The sequence below is a fragment of the Protopterus annectens genome, chromosome 1.part1 (assembly GCF_019279795.1).
Source record: "Protopterus annectens isolate FY-2018-M chromosome 1.part1, PAN1.0, whole genome shotgun sequence".
In the NCBI taxonomy this organism is placed as follows: Eukaryota; Metazoa; Chordata; order Ceratodontiformes; family Protopteridae; genus Protopterus; species Protopterus annectens.
In genome coordinates this window covers 315,107,787-315,132,434 of record NC_056726.1, presented here as the reverse complement: position 1 = coordinate 315,132,434, position 24,648 = coordinate 315,107,787, and the positions used below count along the sequence as shown (strand labels likewise).

General features: G+C 39.3%; 1 long non-coding RNA gene across 1 annotated transcript in view; it reads right to left on the bottom strand.

Annotated features, from left to right (window-relative positions):
- Positions 1 to 4,857: 4,857 nt before the first annotated feature.
- Positions 4,858 to 24,648, bottom strand: part of LOC122804777 — an 881,700-nt gene continuing 861,909 nt past the window's right edge. Inside the window, exons 2-3 of the long non-coding RNA XR_006365242.1 lie at positions 10,260 to 10,328; positions 4,858 to 6,328 (exon numbers count right to left, since the gene is read on the bottom strand). This is a non-coding gene — a long non-coding RNA (uncharacterized LOC122804777). The remainder of the gene's footprint in view (positions 6,329 to 10,259; positions 10,329 to 24,648) is intronic.

Genomic DNA, 24,648 nt, shown 5'->3' with positions numbered 1-24,648 from the left:
TCCACTATACAATAGATAAACTACTATGGCAGCAACTGTCTAAATGGTTACATACACTCTAAATGGCAAGTACAATTATCAGTTGAACAATACAAATGGAGGTAATAATGTCATATTAATATAGATAGTCACCCTCTGCATCATACACATAACTTTAGTATCCCCAAATCTAAAAGACAGAGTACAGGAATGTGGCACACTTGTTATTACTTGCACAGGGTGTTATGTGGGAGTGCAGGAGGCCTAGACTGACACAAAAGGATGGTGAGTGCGTATGTGTGAGTAAGCAAGGGAAGCAGGCAAGATGGACCATGTAAATGTGGTGTGTGTGTCTGTAGGTGCCCTCAATGTGACATTGGTGTGTGAGTGTCTGCATGAACACAGCCAAGCTCAGTGCTAAACCTATGTGTCTGTATGTCAGACAGCTGTGAGCTGGTAGAGCTGACACTTCATCTTTTCTGCCACTGAACATGAGAACTGACTCTGCCAGGAGTTGCACTGGCACCTTCATACTCAAGGTCAGATGCTGTGCTACTACCTGAAAGTGACCGATGTCTGCTGGATGTGCTCCCTTCAAGGGAATGCCCAGGACCACAACCCCATGGCCTGTTATGTCTGGGTGTGGACGGCACATTCCCTGCTGGATCAGTGGGTGTACTGCCACTCTGGATTGGGCACGGCCATGTTGGCTCTCAGCAGATGTGGTTGCTGACCTACACCCACGAGCTCCCCTCCCAGCAGGCATTCCATCACAGACAATGTGCATTCCATGACAGATACACTGCATTCCCTCACAGACACATACCATTCCAATGTGTCATTCTAACAATCCAGGGAATCAACAACATGGTGAACGTGCATTTGCCTCCACAACAGCCCTAAACATATGTTGAGTGGCATGTGATGAGACACCTGCAACAGGCTAGGAATAGACAGCAAGCCTCCTCTGAGCACCCCTATCAATTTTCCTGCATGGCATCTTGCCAACAGTTTGACTATGGCCAGTATCAACAGTCCCTGAAGCCGCAGTAGTAGTCACACTTCACTGGTCAAGCTCCTTGCCCTTGAACTGTGGTCTCAGTGGACTGGCTATGCATAGGCATACTGGATGTGTCTGGTGATAATGGGGGGTCACTGGATGTCAACCTCTGTATCAGAATCAGCCATAATCATCAACTCTTGCCTGTGCCTAACATTGGCCACCATCATCATTAGAGTCTGAAGATAAATTGACATCAGGTGGCATAGGGGACACAGAACCACTTCCATATTCACCTGTGATAAAAGGAAGGAAAACAGGAATACATTAAAACCTGCACTACTATGCTGCAATATATTTTAAGCAATTTACACAGCTGCCTCTATTACCGACCTTCATATCGCACAACCTCTTACAGCATGGAATGTGGACAAAGCCACGAATAATGTGTGGACAAAGGCTCAAGAAATGGTACCATTGTGACATATTGCCTTACAAACCTAGAATGGTGATGGAATAAAAGTTATGGCTTCATCCTGATATTTATGATGGGTATGCAGTCTGCATGGGAGATCTCTGACATTATGTCATGTCTCCAATCTTTAATGACCTGTTAATAGTTTGCGACTCAATCACGATGATCTTAAATATAGGCCAGAGGTATAAGTCACACACCTGGGCATTCTGCAAATATCTGTACAGTTGAAAATTATGCAGACAGTACAGTAATCCATACAGCAGTCCTGAGATGACATTTTAGTAGATATGTTGGGAAATTTCTACATTAATGGCATAAATGCATTCTGTTTACCAGCTGCAGGAGCCCTAGATCTGTGGATTTCAGATGGTCCTGAAAAAGCAAAGGGAGAAGTAATGCAACAGCACCCCATTTATCAGTATAACAGGGGGTAAAACTTTTAATGATCTATATCTACAGTAACTGCAATGTTAACAAGACTGTGGCTGACAACCTTCAAATGATCTTAAAACTGTAGCTATCTTAAATACCCCCCCCCCAAAAAAAAAAAACCTGACACACATTAAAACTATATACACTATTACAGAATGAAGGCAACAGTATTCTGCTGATGATCTAACAAAGCATACCTCTAAGCTCCTCCTGAGATGCAAGAGTGGCACCCATGTTCAGAACATGCTGGTTGATGGACTGCTGCAAGCTTTCCTGTGTGGCAATATTTTCCTGGAATTCCTCGGTGGTGGTGAGGAGTTTTTCTGCTGCAGGTCTACCAGCAGTGTCCTGACAATCACATGCCACTTCAGCAGCATGCTTCCTTGCAGCATGAATCATGTCTATGGCTCTGTGTTGCACCTGGTCATAGCTGCAATTCTGTCAGCCAGCAGCATTTACATTTTGGGCCAATTTGTCCCACAGGGATGCCCATTGTGACATATTGACCCACCCCCCTTGACATCAGGACCGCATGACATTGCCTTAATGCTTCAATGATGAGGTCATTCTCTGCCTCAGAAAATGGGCCCTACACCAAGCAAACATAATGTGTATTGAATGAAAAAAAATAATAACATATATAAGGATTGCATATGTACAAATAAACTGTGTACAGATAAGGCAGTACATGAAGGCTCTCAGTATTCACCACTTTATGACAATGTAAAGATTCAACAGTGGTCAACAAATAACATGGGGGCTACAAAACAAGGAGACTAGCATGAGGAACATATCTTGTTTGTGCCATAACAGATACTCACTTATGCTCACACTCCCAACACAACAGTCCATTCTGATTTGTACCATAGCAGGGACTCATCTACCCCAAACACAAAAAAATATAACAGGCTAGGGGACAAATGTGATAACCAAACAACATTATAAATTCTAAAGTGCTCGCAAAGTAACACTCCATGAAACATGTGTGCATAGTTATCACACAGAATTCAACATTCGGCCTATTCTTCATCCTCTGTACCTCTCAAATGGCTGGGAAACAAGGCAATGTCATGAGTACAGTTCTAACAAGTGCTTACTGATTTTCTTCATATCCTTCCTATGTACATTCTAACCTATGCATTATTTAGTGCATAAAATAGATACATGCCTGATGCAGTGCAATATTCTCTGTTGAAATATACTTTTCAAGAATAAATGTCACTGAGTTTGAATTCTGAAACAACTCTCATCCACATTCATCTGCCTAGCTCACCCCGGGGATCACTCCAGTGGCTCTACTCGACAGAGGCACTAGGAACTAAGGTTGGGTGGCATGATGCCAGGGTAATCCTATGGGCTAGGCTTGTAAAGGCTCCAGGGCCATGAGCCTAGTACACACCTATTACAAAAAGCTACACATTTGCCTTTTTATAATCGTGTTCATTAGTAATTGATTGCATCTGACCTAGTCTGCACCTCATAGATGCTAATTGCAGCATGCACTGCAGAACTGCATGCTAATCAACCAATCCCATGGAGGTTCTCAACGAAATATAAGGCATCAGTGTAGACACCATGCCCTTTCTTATATGTGCAGTGAGGAAATAGTGGAGTACAGATACAATGTAAGCACTGACAAATTGTTAGTACCGGCTACAATTTAAATACATTTAGGTGTGCTTCAGGCTGAAGTCAATGCTGCTGCTCTGCCAATAACCATAGGCAGAGAGGGTGAAGACTTTGCAGGCCAACAACACAGTAGAGGAACTGTGGGACCTCTGACAGCCTTGAGTTAGATACAGAGCCAAACACAGGGACCCCATCTCAGTGGAATATAAAGTATGTGTTTAACTTAGTATGTTATCCACAGGTACCCTTAACAGACTACCAGGAGACATGCTTGGTGTTTCATAGGCATCAGCATCCAAGATCTTCCAAACATACCTACATGCTATGCTGCAACATGGCAGAGGGAACATATATTTTAACACAAGTTTGGAGGTGAGGATCACAATTATCGTACAATTGTAACATATATCACATAACTCTCCAGTAATGTGTGCCATACATCACAGTCATCCATGCAAGAGAACAACACCCGGGCAACGGGGTAGGGTCTACATTAACCATAAGGTCTAACACTCGAACAACTGCCAGGTCATGTGTAATGTCATGGGAATCATATGAATGTGTGTGCTGGCAACCCTTAAAGTTGGCACAACTTCCATATGTGCACATTCCCCAGCTGCACCAAATGTGTGCTATGGGGGATAACTCCAAGGCTTACTAAGGTTTGGATGCATGCTTTGCACCAGATACATGGCTGAGGAAACCCAAGATGCCCCCACACACGCGTGCACGCACACACACACACACACACACACACACACACACACACACACACACACACACACACACACACAAAGAGGAACACCGTAATGAGACACAGTCCAACCAGTAATGCCATACAGCATGTTTTTCAGCTACTGCACTCACAGTGTCAGTGCCTACATACCTCTGGCTGAGGGCATCATTACAATCCACTGACATGTCACCATTACAATCCACTGACATGTCCCTCAATGGTCATAGTATGTGCTATGCTTCCCAAGTTAATATAGTGGAAACAGCAGCAGCATCATCAAGGGGATGGGGAACACATACTACTGACAATGCCAAGGTCACCACAGACACAGGCCAATGATGACCCAGGGAGGAATCAACAGCAGATGTGGTTGTAGGCAAACATAGCCATGCTCATTAAGTCCCTGAATTGATTATAAGACAAGCCATAGCACACTGACTCACCACCTAGGAGGCTGAAACCATCCTCTGACAGCATTATACATCTGTGCTATGGCTGCATTACAGATGACAGTTCTCAACCATAACTAAATCATACACTAGACAGGATGCCAGACATGTGGGGTAACCAGACCAACACAGTCTTGCTAGTGTCATAGTAGACACACATCTTTGCTTCTCCATCCCCCAAAAGAACAGTCAATGCTTGTTTGTGACATCCAACCTGCCCTTCTTTAGTTGGCAACCACATATCATATTAGTCCCAGTTAATGTCCTTTGACATTGTAAATGCAATGATATTGAATGGTGTACACATTATATGTCCCAGACTACTGGACAGTTAACTGATCAATGCCCAAGAAACACAGATATGTACAATAGTGCTGTATATTTGCAAGCAGATATCATAACAGTGTGTAATCAGTTTCTCCAATATTGTAAAAGTAACATATGTCATGAAATGTACAGGAAACTTGCAATATTCTATTTCAAACATACGTTGTTTTCAGTTTGATTGTGTGCTGACAGTCTCTCTCAGCTGTTCAGATTTTCACAGAATGTCCAGATGTTGGACTCATATATCTGTGTCTCATACTATTGTGGCAGTCTATCAAATCACTGCCAAATCATTGAGGACTGAGGTCAGGAACTGATGGCACACATCTGGGTTTCAGGCTTCATATCTGTCAGAAGAGTTGTGCTAACCTCTTAGTCTATCTACTTCATAAGTATGTATGAGCAATATTTAAAGATTGTCCTTATTTATAGGCCTTTGTCCCCCGTTAATTGTGCTTTTGTACAGATTCCCCATTTTAAGAAATTTAGAGCTATGGCGCTGGATGCCTATTACTGCTTGCTACAAAGGTGTATGTGTGAAACTCAGGGTTAAGGCACTCATCCTGTATGTAACATGTGCATCAGATGGTGACTTGGATTGTAGAACTATGTGGGGATATTTCCTGTGTAGTTATGCAGTCTAGTAGTGTATGTGATACATTGATTTTATATTCTGCCTATTATCACTTATCTCAATATTTGGAGGTGGCACATTGCTGTGCATAGTACAAACAGCTGATTTGCATGCACAGCGGCAGTGCACAAACTGTAGAAGTGGACACCCATGTATCAAATGGGAACCAGACATCTAAAAATGGACCTGGGATGCATTCACTTAATGTCAGTATACACAGCACAAACTTGCTAAGTGCTGTTGCACTGCGTGAGAATCTCAGGATAAATATTAATGTAGCAGATCTTCATGTAACTTCTTCTGTGGTTGCAGATGTTAATTGTTGGCCTGAAGTTCACATGGTCCTGGGTTCTGATGCAAGGATTGCAACTTGTATTTTGCTAATGTGCCCTTACATTACCTTGCAATGTAATTAAACATACACATGTATTCTTTAATCCTTCTACTGGCAAAAACTGTGAGTATAGGACTACCATGTATAAGGTCCATGTTTCTAGTACAGTAGACTTCTCTAAGGAAAACAGTCCACTTCCAGAGCCAATAACTAGTCCCCGAAGGTCTCAATAGAACCACACTTTAATGATGAAATTGTAAACTCCACACAGGTCGGTCAAGCGCTTTCGTCAAAATGACTTCATCAGAACCAGGCACTGAATGTGTGGACCTATGAAGAAAGAATGAAAAGGATGAGAAGATGCAAGTGGTATGTGTGCTTCAAAGCAGAGCTGTTATTTTAGCATTAAAGGAGTAAATACAGCTTATTGTGGTAAAATCTTTTATCATATTGAGTATGCATTTTTCCATTGTTAAGCAAAAGCATGAATCCATTAGTATGTTACTTAGAGCAATAGTCTAGTATTACAGAGTAGACGGAGGTGGTAATTTAGAAAACCACATGTCCAAAGTAAACAGTACTCATTTAAGTTGACATAAATATTGCAATGTAAAGTATGACCTATATACCAGGGACAACAAGAGCATGCTGCAGATTATCATTGTAACATTGAACCTGTATCTACAAAGTGTAAAAGGAAAGAGTGCTTGCATTATACTGTATTACAAAGGAAAGGTACAGTATTACGATAAACACTGCTTGTGGGTTTGAATATCACGCTCCCCATATTTAAAACAAGCTCTTTAGAATACTGTTTTAGGTTATCATCAATAAAAGTACAGTACTATTACGTATTCATAATGATAGCATTAGAAGTGCAGGCCTCTACAGCTGTGGCTCCTATGACCTGCTGTCAAATGTAATCAGTGTACATGGAACATGCACATCTGCAATATGTGACTCCAAAAATGATTGTGGGATGTGATATGATCTGCACTATAGTGAGTCTGTGTTAGCAACAGGGTCATACCTCTCAACTTCTTAAAGTAAGAAATCTGGACAAAGCCATGAATGAAAGTGGGACAGAGCCCCCAAAATAGGGGCAATTTTTAAATACTGCCCTTAAAAACTTAGAAAGTTGATAGAATAACAGGTTTTGCATTAGCATGAATTTTCTGAAGGATATGAAGTCTGAAACTCAAATGTCTGTCATTATTTTCTAACTTCAGTCTTTAATGATTTGCCACTAATTTGTCAAAAAAAACACAATTTTATGAAAAACAGACCAAAAGCATGAGGCAAAAATCTGGGCATTCTGTGAAAATCTATACAGTTGAGAGGTATGAACATGGTAGTATTCAAAGTAGTAAAGGTATTTATTAGCATTTTGCATTATTGTAAGTACAATGCATTAGAATATTGTACATTATTTGTAGATATGTTTGTAAATTATCTGTGTGGTTACTAATGTTATTTATTTTTTCTCTCGATCCACCCCTTCTCTGTGTTTGTTTTTTATGTTATTCATATTTGTTATTATTATTTGTATTGTTATTATTATATGATGTATATAGTCATAGTTTGTATTATCATAATTCTTTTTTTATTACCTATGGTTTCTTTATTATGTATACGTTTCTCTTGTTTTTCTGTTAAATACCTTGTCATTTCATATTATTTTTCAACGTGTTTGCAATTTTATTATTTATTATTTTTGTATTGATTTATTATTATATACTTACTTTTTATTTAATGTTATTATATCCATTATTTTGTTTTATGTTTTATTCAGTTATGGATTTTTCATTGTATTTATATTATTACTACTGCTTAGCAGGGTAAGTCAATTCCCTGTGGTCCACCTACACTCCCTCCACTGACTAAGGCACCAAGGGCAGCACTTCTGGCCTGCAGTCTGGCAGCACCCCTCGTGTTGTCCCTGCCCTACCTGGACCCTCAGATAGTTCTGTCCCAGAGGATAGGCCTGTGGTTCCCTATGAGATCAGAGGCAGAGGGGTGATTTTGTCACCCGAGCTGAACTGTCAGGTCTGCTGCATGGGATTGTGCACCACACAATTGGTGCATGCCTACACCGAGTGGAGACACTGCCCTCTGCCATCACCCTGAATAATACCAGGACACACAGACATCAAACACTGCAGCCATTGGCCCAGTGAAGTGTCAGTAATGACAGTCCAGTGGGTGAAGACTCGAGTCTCACTGTCTCTAAACATGATGTCCATAGGTTTGTGATCCCCATCCCCACCTCTTCTTGTGTCCTTCACCAACTGTGTCTCTTGCCTTGTATGTCTTTTCTGTCTGCAAATGCTTCCTCACCTTCCAACCTTGCCTGCCCCAGACTTTCCCATGTCCCTTCCCCAACATTCCACTCTGTCCTTAAAAAAAATACACCTGTCCCAAAAAAAAAATTGTCCCATACATAGCTCTCCATTTCACACATGTCTACTTCACCCATTTTAATTTGGTCCAATTGGCTCCACAATGCAATTATGTTGTTGTCACCCCTTACTGTGGAGGTGACAGTCCAAATTCAGCTAATAAACTGTATATGTGTATATTTATTACTGTTGAAGAAATGGATAGCTATGGTTCTTCCTATGCCTTTCCTACATACTCCTGCCTTCCTTTCACTTTGTTTTTTCCCCTGCTTACACCTCATTTCACCACTTTCCTTTCTTCCTCCATTTCTTTCCTTTAAAGGATCAAGTCATCATCCATTGAACTGTCAGCACTGCCCCATCACTGTGCCACTGACTGCAGTGGCTGACATCTGAGCCTATGGCCAGTCTGCCATACCAGGATGGAAAACAGGCTCTCCATTTGGCATAAGTGTGTGTCCATGGTCTGGTGCACAATCCTATGCACCACAGCTGGCAATTGTGTAGGGGTGATGTACGCACCCCCTCTGCCTCTGCTCTGAGAGGGGACCACAGGCCTGGACCCTGTAGCAGTACTACCTGAAGGTCCAGGTAGGGTAGGAGCAGCAAGACAGTGCTGTCAGGCTGCAGTACAGAAGTGCTGGGCCTCAGTGCTTCAGCTGGTGGAGTGAGTGTAGGTGGATCACGGGGAACCAGCCTACCCTGCTGTGCTGTAGTAATAACATAAATAAAATTCAAACCAAACAGTAAATAAAGCATACAATGATTTAAATGAAAATTATAAAACATAAAGAAACAATTATAAAGCAGTATAAAAAGTTTCAAATAATATATTTATGAACAAAATGTTAAATCATACAAATTAAAATGTATTTCAAAACAAAGAATTATGAAATTATACATATATGAAAAATAAGATGCAAACAAATTAAAATAATGATAAGTAATTTGGTTACACATATAATACAATAATAAAATAAAAAAATAAACATAGAATATCCATTAATAAATAAAAGAAGAGAAGAAGTGGGGTAAGAGAAAAGAAGAGGAACATTAGTAACCTTACAGATAATATACAATGCTTTCTACAATTAAGGCATTCTATTCTGTTACACTGTACTGTTATCAATGCCAGCTGCTAAAAACTTTCTTTATTACATGGAATACATGTACAGGTATTACACTTGACAGCAGACCATTCTAGACAGAGGGCTAGGGTTGTGGCCTTCAAATGCTATAATTGATTACTTAACAGTAGTGTAATTTTTATTGATGACAGGCTAAAATAGCATTGTAATCAGCTGAGCATTGCATTTGGGGAGTGTTGTATTAGAATCCACAAGCAGTGACTACTATAATACTTTACTTTTCATTTGGAATACAACATAATGCAAGCACTGTTTCCTTTTACACTTTGCAGACTCACGTTCACTGTTACCTGATAATGTATAACTGCTGCTTTGTGTTACAGACCATACCTCACCACCTTTTAGATCAGGATATCTTTACATATCATAAATTAATGGGAGTACAATGTCCCATTGCTGCTACACACATGGATAGTTGCACAAAATATGTGTTAACATGCATTTTAACACCCATGCTTTATTGACTTCAATATAAATTACTTGCCAGGCAACTATGAATCCTACAATGAACAGACCAAAACAGTTATTCTTAAATTTGGGTATTGAGCAGAAATATGTACAATTGAAAGCTATGCTACAGATTAATGCATGCATACTTGCTTGTACAGTTCAATCATGAATTCTCAAGTTTATATAATTGTATGATATAGCAACTAATTCATCCATTACTGTTAATGCTGCAATAACAGTACTTTATATAATTATGATTACTACCATGTGCTTGTCGGATCTTGGGCAATTGCCTCGCATAGGACCTCACATTTGAGGCCCTCTCTTCTGCAGCTGTGGAAAAAGAGAAAAAGACAAAGCATTATGAATACCAGTTTCTACCATATTCAGCTTGAATCTTTACAAGTGATACATATAAAGGATACATACAAATGTCTGGGGTATGCCCTGCCTGACACTCCCTGATCCAGCAATCAAGGGTGTCCCTTTTTCTGTGTTGCAAGTCATCAAAGTTGTTATGACATTGCTCCCAGTGTGGGGAATACCAGTCACTCTGGTAAGGGCCCTGGCCAAACTATCTTGGGTGTCTGACTTATATTGGGAGCCAGTGCAGTTCTCCTGCAGCAACCAGGCCTCATGATCTTTAATCAGAAGCCCAGTAAAGACCTTGGACATTTGAATAACCTAGCACTGTGCTCTAAAATGCATTCCCCTCACCAATCCCTGCCATTGCTGCACAAGGATGAGCTCAAAGTGTGCATAGTACAATTCCCACCTATTCACCTTTAAATAGCATGTTTTCCTGCCACTTGTGCTTACTGAGAGTGTGCACTGTCTACATTTTGATACATCTGAAACAGCTGTGCTTCTCTTAACATCGTGCAAACATGGTAAAACAAGTGCATTGGTTTGCATGATGCTAAGCAGCGTGCACCTTTTTCAAATGTATCCGACAATAGCTTACAACCAATGCTATTCCAAAGTTATTTCAGTACACTAACACTTTATTTGGATAAGCTGCAATGTCACAACAGTATAAATAAAGTTTCATTTCCTAGACTAGAACCCAGGACCATCTGCACTGCAGTCTGGCACTCTACACAAGTCATCACAAAATTTGTTACCTGTAGCCCATATTTTACCATATATTGTTAATTAGGGTTTGTGCAATTCACAGAAGTGCTGAGCATTAGCAACTGAAAACATCTGGTTTCTATTTTTGGATGTTTGGGTCATGTCTGATACACGGGTGATTCCACTGCGCAAATGAGGTAAGCATTTCCAAATGACATGGCATTGTGCACAAACATGATATAAATAAAAAAAAAAAGAAAAGGAAGAAAATCACACTATATAGATAGAACTAATTCTGGAATTCTTTCCATGGTTTTGGCTGGTATTTTTCCAGTGTTCCTCATAAAGTTTGTCATTTTGTAATAATCATTTGGGATGGATGCCAATGAACACATACAGATGGTTTCATTTAGGACTAGGAGGCTGGAAGGTATGAGAGTGGGGCATCATTGTTCTCCTGTACATGGATTCATTATCCATGCTGTTCTATGAGGCTTTGCAGCCAACATTACTGGTGCACCTTAGGCACTATGTGTAACATTAATATGCATTGATCATAGCTCAACATGAAACTTAAAAAGAACTTACTCACCTGCCAACAGAGACTCTGACAAAAACTCTCAGAATATCCGCTTCAAATAAGGCTCACAATATCAAGGAGTTCCCAAAAAAGAGATATCAAATTGAGCACTTTTATCTTTAAATGTATAAAACCTCCTCAGAAACCAATTTTTACAATAAACCAGTTTCCATTTGAATACTATTTAAATTTACATGTAACAACCAAGCCCCCAAAGCCAACCAATTAAAATACACATTGCACATTTAATTCATAAAAGCATTCTTAAGATCTAACATGAGACTTAATATTATTCCATAAAAACAAATACACAAAACCTAGTTATTTTCAACCTAGATTAAAAACTTTATCAACAACTACAAAAACATAATAGAAAAAAACACAGTTTATATTATTGTTTAAGGCAGCACATTCCTACATTCATTTATTTCCTACTTAATAACTTTAATTTTAGGATACAACTAATATAAACTTGATTGTTTAGTCCTGGCCATGCACTTGCATTTAAAAACAATTGCCAATATAATTCTTGTTTCTCTAATAGCAATGGCCAAAGATCTCCACGTTCATTTGTCTTTATTTTTTCAGTAATGCTAAATTTAAAATTATGTTCAGGAAAATGAAGTAAATGTTTTGCTAAAGCATTTGACTCCCTCTTCTTCTTAATATCACGCACATTCTCACAAATTCTATCCTTTAACTTCCACTGAGGTTTTCCTACATAACGCATTGGACGATATTCACAGAAAGACACATAAACTACCCCACTAATTTGACAATCATAGTGTCCATTCACGCTAAATTTAATATTATTTATTTCAAACACTTGCTCCTCCAAAATAAATTTGCAAACCAAGCAATGCCCACATCTATCCATTCTCAAGTTTCTATTGATAACCTACCTATCATGCATATTAATATTTTCTAAAATTGTTTTTAGATTATGGCCTCTTTTATGTACAATTTGTGATCTTTCACCCACTCTTTGTTCAACAGTTTTATCATCCTCTCAAGATACCCCAATTTTTCACAAGAATATTTTTAATATGCCAACTATCAACATTAAAAACCATCATGAATGACCCTTTTTGAAATCCAACCCCCTGATAGTCCATGTCAATGTCAGTGGAAGTGGGAGTAGACAATACAATATGCATTACACTATGGCAAAGAGATGAGGATTTCAAAAAGGGTCATTCATGATGGTTTTTAATGTTGATAGTTGGCATATTAAAAATATTCTTGAGAAAAATTGTGTTATCTTGAGAGATGATAAAACTGTTGGACAAAGGGTGGGTGAAGGACCACAAATTGTATATAAAAGAGGCCATAGTCTAAAAATAATTTTAGAAAATATTAATATGAATGATAAGCAGGTTATCAATAGAAACCTGAGAATGGCTAGATGTGGGCATTGCTCGGTTTGCAAATTTATTTTGGTGAGGCAAGAGTTTGAAATAAATAATGTTAAATTTAGCGTGAATGGATGCTATGATTGTCAAACTAGCAGGGTGGTTCATGTGTGTCTCTGTGAATATTGTCCAGAGTATTATATAAGAAAATTATATAAGCAATTATATGTCAGCACTAAAAAATTAAAAGCACTACACTCTCACAAAGTCCTCTCGAGTACCTTGTTCCCCATTGGCCCTTTTTTTTTTTCAATTATAAAGGAATTCCCAATACTATTCTAGCATGTCCAAAGGTCAGTTGTCAATCTTCTCTCTGGTCCAGCTGGTGAATCTGGGAATCTTGAGGCAATGTTACAACTGCCTCATGTACACAGATAACCCTCTCCTCCTCCCAATAAATTCCAACACATGTGAGAGATGCATCCATATAGCCAAACTGGAGACTAAGCTCTCTCAACTCAGTACTGGCATAACCAGTCAGGAGGAGAAGGAAACCACACTCAGTACAATTCCAGTCTCACATAGACCTACCACGACAGCAGAACAAACACATAAACACACAAAAACATACTCGGAGGCTCTAAATAAAAATCTGCCTAAGCAGCAGAGACCTCCAAAGCAGACACCCAAGCAACCGCTACCCCAAAACAAAACACGTGCAACACATAGCTCACAAAGCCAGTGTGCCAAACAGTCACAGCCCTTAAGGCTAAACAACACACCTGATACACTTGTAATAGGTGACTCTATCATCAGGCATACTGACGTCCCGCTCACCAGGCTGAACAAGGAGAAGGTCACGGTGAGCTGCCTGTCGGGCGCTAGAATCCGCCACATAACACAAGCACTCAGGTCACTCCAAGGCAAGTACAAATATGACTCAGTCATTGTCCATGCTGGTGTGAATGACCTGAGACGTACCTCCCTGGACTACATGAAAAGAGACATAGAGGAGCTCTCTGAGCATGTGGCCCAGGCCGGTATGACCTTGACCTTGAGTAGCATCTTACCCTCACCAAGAATGATGCCACAATATGAAGACAAGATGATCAATTTCAACAATTGGCTTAATTATTGGTGTCATTCAAAGGGGATCCAATGCCTGTCAGCCTGGGATGACATGCTCGACAAGCCACGATGCTTCGCTAGGGATGGCTTGCACCTGTCACCCCTGGGCTTTCGGATATTGGCAAAGGCTCTTGCTACCCCCATAGTGCCTTTTTTAGGCAAGGCTCAAAAGACAAACCCACCTCCATTGGTATCACAAGGGATAAGAAACTAAGAGTAATGCTACTCAATGCCAGAAGTCTAAACCTCAAGATGCACTTTTCGAAACTCTCCTTAGCATGGAGAAAATCGATATCTGTGCAGTAACAGAAACCTGGTTCAAGGCTCCCGAGAGCACCCCAGCACTACCAGGTTATACCTCATACCATGCTTTTCGGCCCCAAAACTTGGACCGACCCACAAAAGGAGGGGGAGTATCAATATTCGTCAAAGATACCCATACCTCCAGGTTGGTGGCACAGCACGAAGCATCAGAGACTATCCATGTGCAACTAACAGTGGGTAAAACTGCCTTCCAGTTTATAGCCTGCTACAGACCATCCTCCCTAACCCAGGAACCCCACTCGGCCTTCATGAGAACACTGGAAAATATGAAGGTCTCTCCAAACACCATTATATTGGGCGACTTCAACTACCCAAACATAGACTGGGAGCATTACTCTAGCTCCAACACCCTAGCCCAAAGGTTCCTAGAATTTATAAACTCAAATGCTATGGAACAACTTGTTACCACTCCCACAAGAGGGGAAAACATACTGGACCTGATCATCACCAACATGGGGACTCTATGCTCCAGACCAGAAGTGTATCCCTCACTGGTAAGATCAGACCATAAACTAATCTCACTGGATGTTCACATCCCGACACCACCCTGCCCAGAAAACCACAGTGAAAAACTTCTCTAAAGCAAATTTCACACTCCTCAAAACTGAGGTGGAATCCTTCAAAGCCCCAGGGCCTGTGGAAAATACGTCCCAGACCGCAGAATCCTTTATAAACGCATTCTATGAACACCTTCAGGAATGCATGGATCATGCGATCCCAAATAAAACCAAGACCCAATCCTCCAAAGGCAGACGTCCTGTCTGGTGGACCCCAGCCATAAACAAGCTATACAATAGAAGGAGGAAGCTACTAAATGATAGAGCAAAATTCCAAAAAGGGAAGGCATCTCTGATCAGTATTAGCAAAAAACTACGGGCACTCATTAAATCGTCTAAGGCCAGCTTCGAGAGAAAAATTGCACAGGACACTAAGGATAATCACAAGGCTTTCTTTAGTTATGTTAGGAACCTGGGTGGTAATTCCCAGATATGCTCAGAATTAGTCCAAAATGACAAAAAATACACCAAACCCACAGACATTGCCAACATCCTAGCTGACAGGTTCAGCGCAAACGTCTCCCCCCCCCACCACCAAAAGGGCAAATATCTATTCCAGCAGAGTGCTGCCCCCCTGACATCTCGGATGCTCAGGTAAGAGCCGCCCTCTCCAAAGCAAAAAACACAGCATCAATGGGACCAGATGGTGTCCCGGGCTGCATCCTACATGAACTCCAAGAAGAGCTAAACCCAAACATAAAACTACTGTTCAATCTCAGCCTTACTACAGGATATGTACCCAAAGAGTGGCGTACAGCAACTGTGGTCCCTCTCCACAAAGGTGGTGCTTCAACGGATCCTGGAAACTATCGCCCCATAAGCCTGACTAGCTTGGTCTGCAAAGCTATGGAAAGGATAATCATGGACCTCATAAATAAAGATATTGGGGACCTACAGACACTGGATCCTACCCAGTTTGGCTTTGTTAAGGGCAGATCCTGCCTCTTAAACCTGGTTGATTTCTTTGAAACAGTCACCAAGGCCATTGGCGAGGGAAGGTGGTCCACACAGCCTACCTGGACCTTGCAAAAGCCTTCGATACAATACCCCACTCGGGCATTATAGATAAGCTCACCAGCTTAAATATAAACCCCTATGTCACTAGATGGATTGCAAACTGGCTCAAGGACAGAACCCACATGGTTAGAATTGCTGGAGCCATGTCAGACTCCAAACCAGTTACAAGTGGCGTCCCACAAGGCTCAGTCCTGGGACCTCTCTTGTTCAGTATATATTTCTCTGAGGTACAGGCCAACACGGAAGGACTGTGGCTGACCAAGTTCACAGATGACTGCAAACTGGGCGCCATAATTGACTCTCCAGCCGACACAAGCATCCTCCAAAAGGGCCTCATAGAAACAGACAACTGGTGCCAGAGCCATGGCCTCAAGCTAAACGCCAAAAGTGTATAGTCATCCCTTTGGCAAAACAAAGTGCCCACAAATTACCACATAGGTGGTAATCCATTAAGTACAGAAGAAGTAATTAGGGACCTGGGGACCCAAGCTGATAGCAATCTCTCATTTGACAACCACGTGGCCAAAGTGGTTAGAAAAACATTTTATATAGCCCACCTAATCATGAAGGGATTCACATCTAGATCAGGGGAGGTCATCGTTCCTCTTTACTCATCCCTCATCAGGCCCATAATTGAGCACAATGCCCCTTTTGGGATGTACCTTACCAGACACCTGCAGCAACTGGAAAGACCCCAAAAGTACCTCACCAAGAGGATCAAAGGGCTCAAACAGATTCCATATGCTGCCCGGTTAAAGAAACTCCAGCACTACTCAGTGGCATACCGCCTGTTCAGAGGCGATCTGTGCCTGACTTATAAAGCCATGTCCAACCCGGAATTAATGGACATGCTGCACCTCAGAAAATCCAAATCCTATCGAGCTACACGCTCGAGAGACTTGAACCTCAGCACTGAAATAAATAGGACATGCTGGAGGGACAGATTCACAACCCAGAGGCTCCCTTCACTCTGGAATAAAATCCCAGTCCAGGTTAGGCAGAGTCCCTCATTGACTCTCTTCAAGAGGAATCTTGATGAGTGGATGGGAGATCGTAGGTTTACCCCGGGTATGACTTCTGTGTCACTGTTAGACAGAGGCACAGTATACTAACCTCAAAAAAGGGCATAGCAAAATTAATTTAAAATGGGTGGCGAAAGCCAAACACATTCTGGCTAGGCTTATAAATGCCCTAGGGCAGATTGCCTAGTATGAACCTATGAACCTATGAACCTATAAAAACTCAGCAGAAATTAAAGGATAGAATTTGCAAGCATGTGAATGATATTAAGAAGAAGAGAGAGTCAAATGCTTTAGCAAAACATTTACTTCATTTTCCTGAACATAATTTTAAATTTACCACTATTGAAAAAGTAAAGATGAATGAATGGGGAGGTCTGTTGCCCTTGCTATTAGAGAAACAAGAATTATATTGGCAATTGTTTTTAAATGCCAGCACATGGCCAGGACTAAGCAATCATATTTCTATTAGTTGTATCCTAAAATTAAAGTAATTAAGTAGGAAATAAATGAACACAGGAATGTGCTGCCTTAAACAATAATATAAACTGTGTTTTTCTATACTAAATAATAAATTATGTTATTTGTAGTTATCGATATACAGTAAACTCTCAGTTAACTGGCACCCATGGGAATTGGTAGATGCTGGATAACTGTAGTTTCTGGTTGCTTGAGAGTTACTATTAAAAATAGGCCTGAGTAATACTGTACCCTGTACTATTTATTTTGTTTGATGTTCTCAAGTTGGTGAGAGAGGGAATTTAATCCTATCTTCCTTTTTAAAGCTCCAAAACTCTAAAAATATAAGGTATGTTTCTGCAAGGGAAAAACAGTAAGTGCAACACATGAAAATTGTAGTGTATTTCTTCAATTTTTTTGTCGGTTGCTTGACAGTGCTGGTTGCTTGAGTTCCAGTTAACTGAGAGTTTACTATAGTTTTCAATCTAGGTTGAAAGTAAATAGATTTTATGTATTTGTTTATAAGGAATGACGTTAGGTCTCATGTTAGATCTTAAGAATGCTTTTATGAATAAAACGTGCAACGTGTATTTTAATTGGTTGGTTTTGGGAGATTGGTTGTTACGTGTGTATTTAAACAGTATTTAACTAAAAATTGGTTTATTGTAAAAACTGGTTTCTGAGAAAGTTTTATACAATTAAAGATGAAAGCACACAATTTGACATCACTTTTTCGGGAACCCTTTGATATTGTGAGCATATATCGTGGGAGTTTTTGTCAGACTTTCTACAGTCAGGTGAGTGAGCTCTTTATTAATATGCATTGCATGTTGCTGAGAGCACATCATGGCCCTGTACATAGATACACTCCGTGTAGGTTCTACACTGAGCCTACACAGAGTTTATTAAATCCTGCAGATTCAGTAATATACATGAACAGACATTAAGTAATATACATTAAGAATTACACATTCCTTTATTAATTACATAAAATTCATACAAAATAAAATCAACTATTTCAGTATAAAAGATACTTATGCATTAGTAGATGTTGAGCATTGAGCATTTGAAGCGGTGAATTAGTGGGTTTGTCAAACAGATAATAGATAATGTGATTTGTGCCTATAAATTCAAAGCAATAGGGGTGAGGGAAGGAACAAGGTAGAGCAGAAAATGTTGATATTGTAGTTAAGAGGTGGAGTACAAAGCAGTGACATGGGAGTTTCTTCTACTCAGAAACCCTCAAACTAGACACTAACATATATTTCAAACTTAGAAAAAATAACAAATGTCAGAGTTCAGTGCCTAAGGAATGCAACCCAAAGAAAGAAGCATATAATTGTGAATTAAATGACAGACTTGGTACAGGCATCTGAGGCCTGCAAAATAATATATAGAAAAGGTGTACCCTACAGGTAGTCACAGACAATATGACAGTCATGTGGTATATCAACAAGCAGAGGAACATAATCATATCCTTTTTGCAGACAAGTCATGACTTTCTGGGATATAGCAACACAGTCTCAGATGACACTAAATACTATATATACAGGTCTATATTAAAATCTAGAAGAGAGGTTACATCGAACGCTTCTTCACCAATATATAAAGACCGAATGCATTAAACTGTGAACGGTCAAAACAGCAATTCCTTTTCCTGGGAAAGAAATTGCTAGTACCAAACACACACACACACACACACACACACACACGCGTGCGCACGCACATGCACACACACGCACACACACATGCACACACACATGCACATACACACACACACACACACACACACACACACACACACACACACACACACACACACACACACACACACACTATTTAAAATATAACAAAGTGGAAGGCTCCCCCACCCAATGTGGGGGGCTGTGCCCCCCATACCCCCCCTAACTAAATTTACCAACTCCAAGATTGCACTACAGTGAGGTAAAGAGCAATGCTATGGCTCAGGCCAAGCAACTTTTTTCCCTGGGAAAACAATTTCTGGCCTGAGCCTTTGCTATTTTCAGACTTCGGTCTTTATGTGTCGTTGAAGAGGCGTTCAATGTAACGCCTCTTCGTGATTTTAATATAGATCCTATATATACATACATACATATATATAGGGATTCCTATTACAAGAACGAAAGTTCACAACTTCGAACTTGTAATAGGAAGCCTCACTTATGCGAAAGTTCACTTTAATGAAAGTGAACTTCCGCGAAAGTGCACTTCACCGAAAGTACCGCAGCACAGTGGAGGACATCAAAAAACAAGATATGTCCTCCACTATGGTGTGATACTCATGGACCTTAGGGTTAGGGCATGGGTTAGGGTAAGGGGATAGTTAGTAAAGCTATCCCCTTACCCTAACCCATGCCCTATCCCTAAGGTTCATGACTATCGCACCATAGTGGAGGACATTGCTCTGTCCTTCACTGCACTGCAGTCATCACCGACCTTGGGGTTAGGGCACGGGTCATGGTAAGGGGATAGCCCTATCCCCTTACCATGACCAGTGCCCTAACCCTAAGGTCGGTGAGTACTGCACGGAAGTTCAGTACAACACCCGTTCATTGTACTGAACTTCGCGTAAGTGCACTTTCGATTAAGTGCACTTTCGCTGCAGTGTGCATTCCATACACTATTTCGAAGTAGTGAACCTTTGATCTAGTGTATGGAATCCAAATATACACATATCACACACACACACACACACACACACACACACACACACACACATATATCTATATCTATATATCTATATATATATATATATATATATATATATATATATATATATATATATATATATATATATATATATATATATATATATATATATATATATATATAGATATCCCAGAAACAACCAGTTGGATCACCAAAGCTCCAAGCATAAAACAAATTTATTCTATAGATGACAGATAAAACATATAAAAACAAACAAGAATGAGCACTGTCGGGCAGCTTCCACCCTTCTTCAGATTCAACATGTCATAGTGGTTAGGAAACTTTTAAATATATCATAGCCAATCACAAAAAATAAGAATCTAACCTAACAATAAAATTCCACATGTCTATAGCTAATTTAAATATGCAATAAATTTGATTCTATGATCATATAAAACACTTTAAATGCTCCCCCAATCAAAATCTCTCCTAACTTGTGTGACTAGTAACATGCTGTTACAAACAATATACACCTTAATACCATTGGTGGAACATAGTGACTAACCATCCATACAGATTAAAAAGCAACATTATACAAGTTTCCGACTCATAAAAGATCTAATACAAATACACCTAATCTTTAAACAATTAAACATATAAAGAATTCACTATGTGAATTGTTAACACACTGTTTTGTCTCTATAAAAAACCTGGGACTGAGTATATCATTATTAAAATAAGAATCAAAGCTGCCCATAAAACCACACTCATGTTCCTATTTGAACACAATATCTAAGATTAAATATAACAGCTCTACTGTCATATACCCTAACCAATGTAAAATCTTAGTGTGTTCTTAATAAATTAGGATAACAAAAGTTCATTGGATCATTGGATTCAAATGTGTGCACAAAACTGTACCACATTATAGCTTCAAAACCGTGATGACAGCTTTCATTTAATCCACTGTGTCATTTGACAATTTGATCATTTACATATACCTTTGTGATTGGTAAACATAAACACTTACAGTCCAATCACCAGCCTTATATGCATCAAAGAACCAATAGTAAAAAGTCACCCAAAAGCTTCTTAAGTGATTCGTATTATATATGAAATCATTGTGTTGTTAATGCATAAGAAGATTGTATATTCATATGCCATAGAAAACAGTGACAGAATATCTGCCAGGCTAACAAGCACATACAAAATCATAACAAATACTCACAGTAATTAACATTTCCTTGTGTGAAATACAGTTAGTATGATGGCAAACAAAACAGACAATAAAGAGTCAGCATAAACAACTGATGAAAAGTAAACAAACTTCTAAGCCCTCTAGGGGGTCTAAATCAATGATGGAATTCCTTGAATATTCAAAATAAATACAGTTACAATTCACATCAATAACATCATATCAGGTTGAGAGGTTTGTAATAATAAGTGGATAGAACCGTCCCTGGTCCAATCACCTTGCTTATATTGAAAAATTATCCAATAGCAACTGCTGCCCTGTAAAATTCTTTGTTGCATAATGATCAACAGAAATAACATTGGTAAATTGGCGTACACCTCTACCATCAGTAGCAACATCTAGGGTAATGCAAGGTTTGCAACAATATATGAATAGAACAGTCTCTGGAACATTCCCCTTGTTCATTTTGAAAAATAGGCCAATAGCAGCCGACTTCCCTATGGAGTCCTTTATTGCATGATGATCAACAGAGATACTGTTGATGAATCGACATAGGCCTCTAATAAAGAGTGGGCAAACTACTAAGCCTTCAAGAAATCAAAGTCAGATGTAAAACACTTTAAATCTCAAAAATAAACCAACTTCAATTCACATGAACTACTTTGTCTCACATTTAACAGGTCAACAGCAATAAGTAGATCGAACCATCTGTGATCCAATCACCTTATTTATATTGAAAAATAGGATAGTAGGAGCTGACTTCCATACAGATTCCTTTGTCGAATACCGGCTACACATACAAAGATCTTAAAGCCTTTTGGATAACAAAACAAAGTTCTCCAGTAAAGAATTCCTCATTATCAGGCCAGTTATTTATGAAGCCAATCTGTCAGAGCACTGGCAAAATATCAGTTTATGTGCTAAAATAAACAAATGTTGCGGTTACTACAGACTATCATAAAAATGCTCTGTCCATTAATAAATGTAGAAGGATGTAACTTATCACCAGTCTATAGTGTAGTAGATAAAATTAAAGACAAAATACCATATAGTAGAGGGTGGATAAAATATCTAACCCTCAAAAACCATCTGAACTAGGTGCATGACTCATAAGGGGGGATAATGTCACTCACAGTTCACGTTTATGGCTTCAACATGGTATTTCCATATCATAATTAATTAATGGATGTGTTAACAGTCCAAACACCTCAGGGTTATATAATCTGAAAAGTTCACTTAACGCGTCGTCTTTTCAAAGCCGGTCTAAGGGGCACATAAGAGTTAAGGCCTGAGGGCTTGTCTGCCTGCAGCTCTCCAATGCATTTCATCTCAGCTAACTCAGTCAAACTGACAACATCACCCACTCTATTATTAATATACATGACTGTATGACAATAAAATGGAATGAATGTTTCTCATTATCACTTATATGCCTTGCCAAAGGATTCTTTAAATCTTTTAATTTTATATCACTTACATGCTTTCAAATTTGTTATTTAAAAAGTCTGTTAGTCTCCCAATATAGAATGAGTCACACTCTTTGCAACATGTTATATATATATATATATATATATATATATATATATATATATATATATATCACATTTTTGTTTTACAATCAGCATAGCTGTGCAGAGTATATCTCCTATTGTTCACAGGATGCTTGAAGGCTTGTTCCTGGTACATATATTTGCACATAGTGCATAATCTACACGGATGTGTGCCCTTCTTGCTAGTCTTCATTTCAAATTTCTTATTTGATTTGTCACGTAACAACTGTTACAGATTTCTTCCATTCCTATATGTAAAACGGGCTTTGTCACCTACAATTCCCTTTGTGGCTTCATCACTGTTTAAAATATTCCAGTTATCTCTGATAATGTCATTAACACAACTGAAGTCACTTGAATATGTTAATATAACTCTAACACTACTATTATAATTGCACTTTTCATGCTGGACCAGCTCTTGAGGTGCTGTACCAGAATAATAGGGCTTACCCCTTGTAGGTCTCAATTGTACTACTGTTCATTGCTGTAGTTCAATTTCTCTGTTACTGTATCCCCTGGCTTGTAATTGATTGGCTAACTTCTCATTGGCTACCAAATAGTCTCTTTCTCTAGTATGCATTATAGAATTATGTAGCATTTGCCCTTTGATAATACTATTATAAATATGTTTGGGATGCATGCTTTACCAATGCGGTTTAGTATTATTCCTGCATTCCTTTTGATGTATCATTGCATTAATGGCTCTACTCTCATCCATCTCAATCGTCACATCCAGGAAATCCACATTACTATAGGAAGTATATGTGCTAAGCCTCAGAACATCAGTGGTTCCTTCCAAGTATTTAATATATTCTGATAGTTGATCTGTTGTTCCTCCCCATAAGAAATGAATGTCATCAACAACTCTCTTATAATAAAGCACAAGGGGACTGAAATGATTATTGTTGAGGGCAGTGTGGGCCTCCCATTGGGCTAATACAATATTACCAAAACTGTTGACACAGGGAGTGCCCATTGCTACCCTCCATCTCTGCCAACATATCTGTTCTCCAAAGCAGAAAAACATTATTCTCCAGCACTAATCTCAGACAAGTGCAAATCAGATCAATCCTTTCATTACTGAACTCACTTTGTTCCAATAAAAAAGCTTTAATAGCTTGTATGCCATAGCTATTGAGGATTACAGTAAACAAACTCTGAACATCCATTGCCACCATCAGCTTTGGTCCCCTATTGCCATATGATGATATGTGGTCAAATAATGTAGATAAAAAATGTTGTGTGTCCTTCAAAACAGACCTGGCCTTAGGTAGAACCTTTTTAACTTGTTGTTTTATGTATATGGAAAGTGTTTCTGTAAGCCAACCCCTACCCGCCACAATCAGTCACAGTGGTGGGGAAATCTTGTCTTTGTGTATCTTGGGCAAACCTTTTATTATTTGAGCCTTTGGGGAAGTTACAACCAAGAAATCATATAAATCTTGCTTAGTTCTTTGACTGGATAAAAACTCAGAGAGAATAGCTCTCACAGAATATACTATATTATTCAATTGTGATGTATTCATTTTCTTGTAGGTGGTATCATCTCCCAGCATAGTTATAATTTTATTTATATACTGAATTGTATCTAAAACAACTACCACTCCTCCTTTGTCTGCTGAGCAAATCACTATGTCTTCATTTAACTGTAAGTCGATTAATGCCTGTCTCTCTTCATAATTGAAGTTGACAAAGTGACGATGTAGTTCATTCAACTTCTTGGCTATT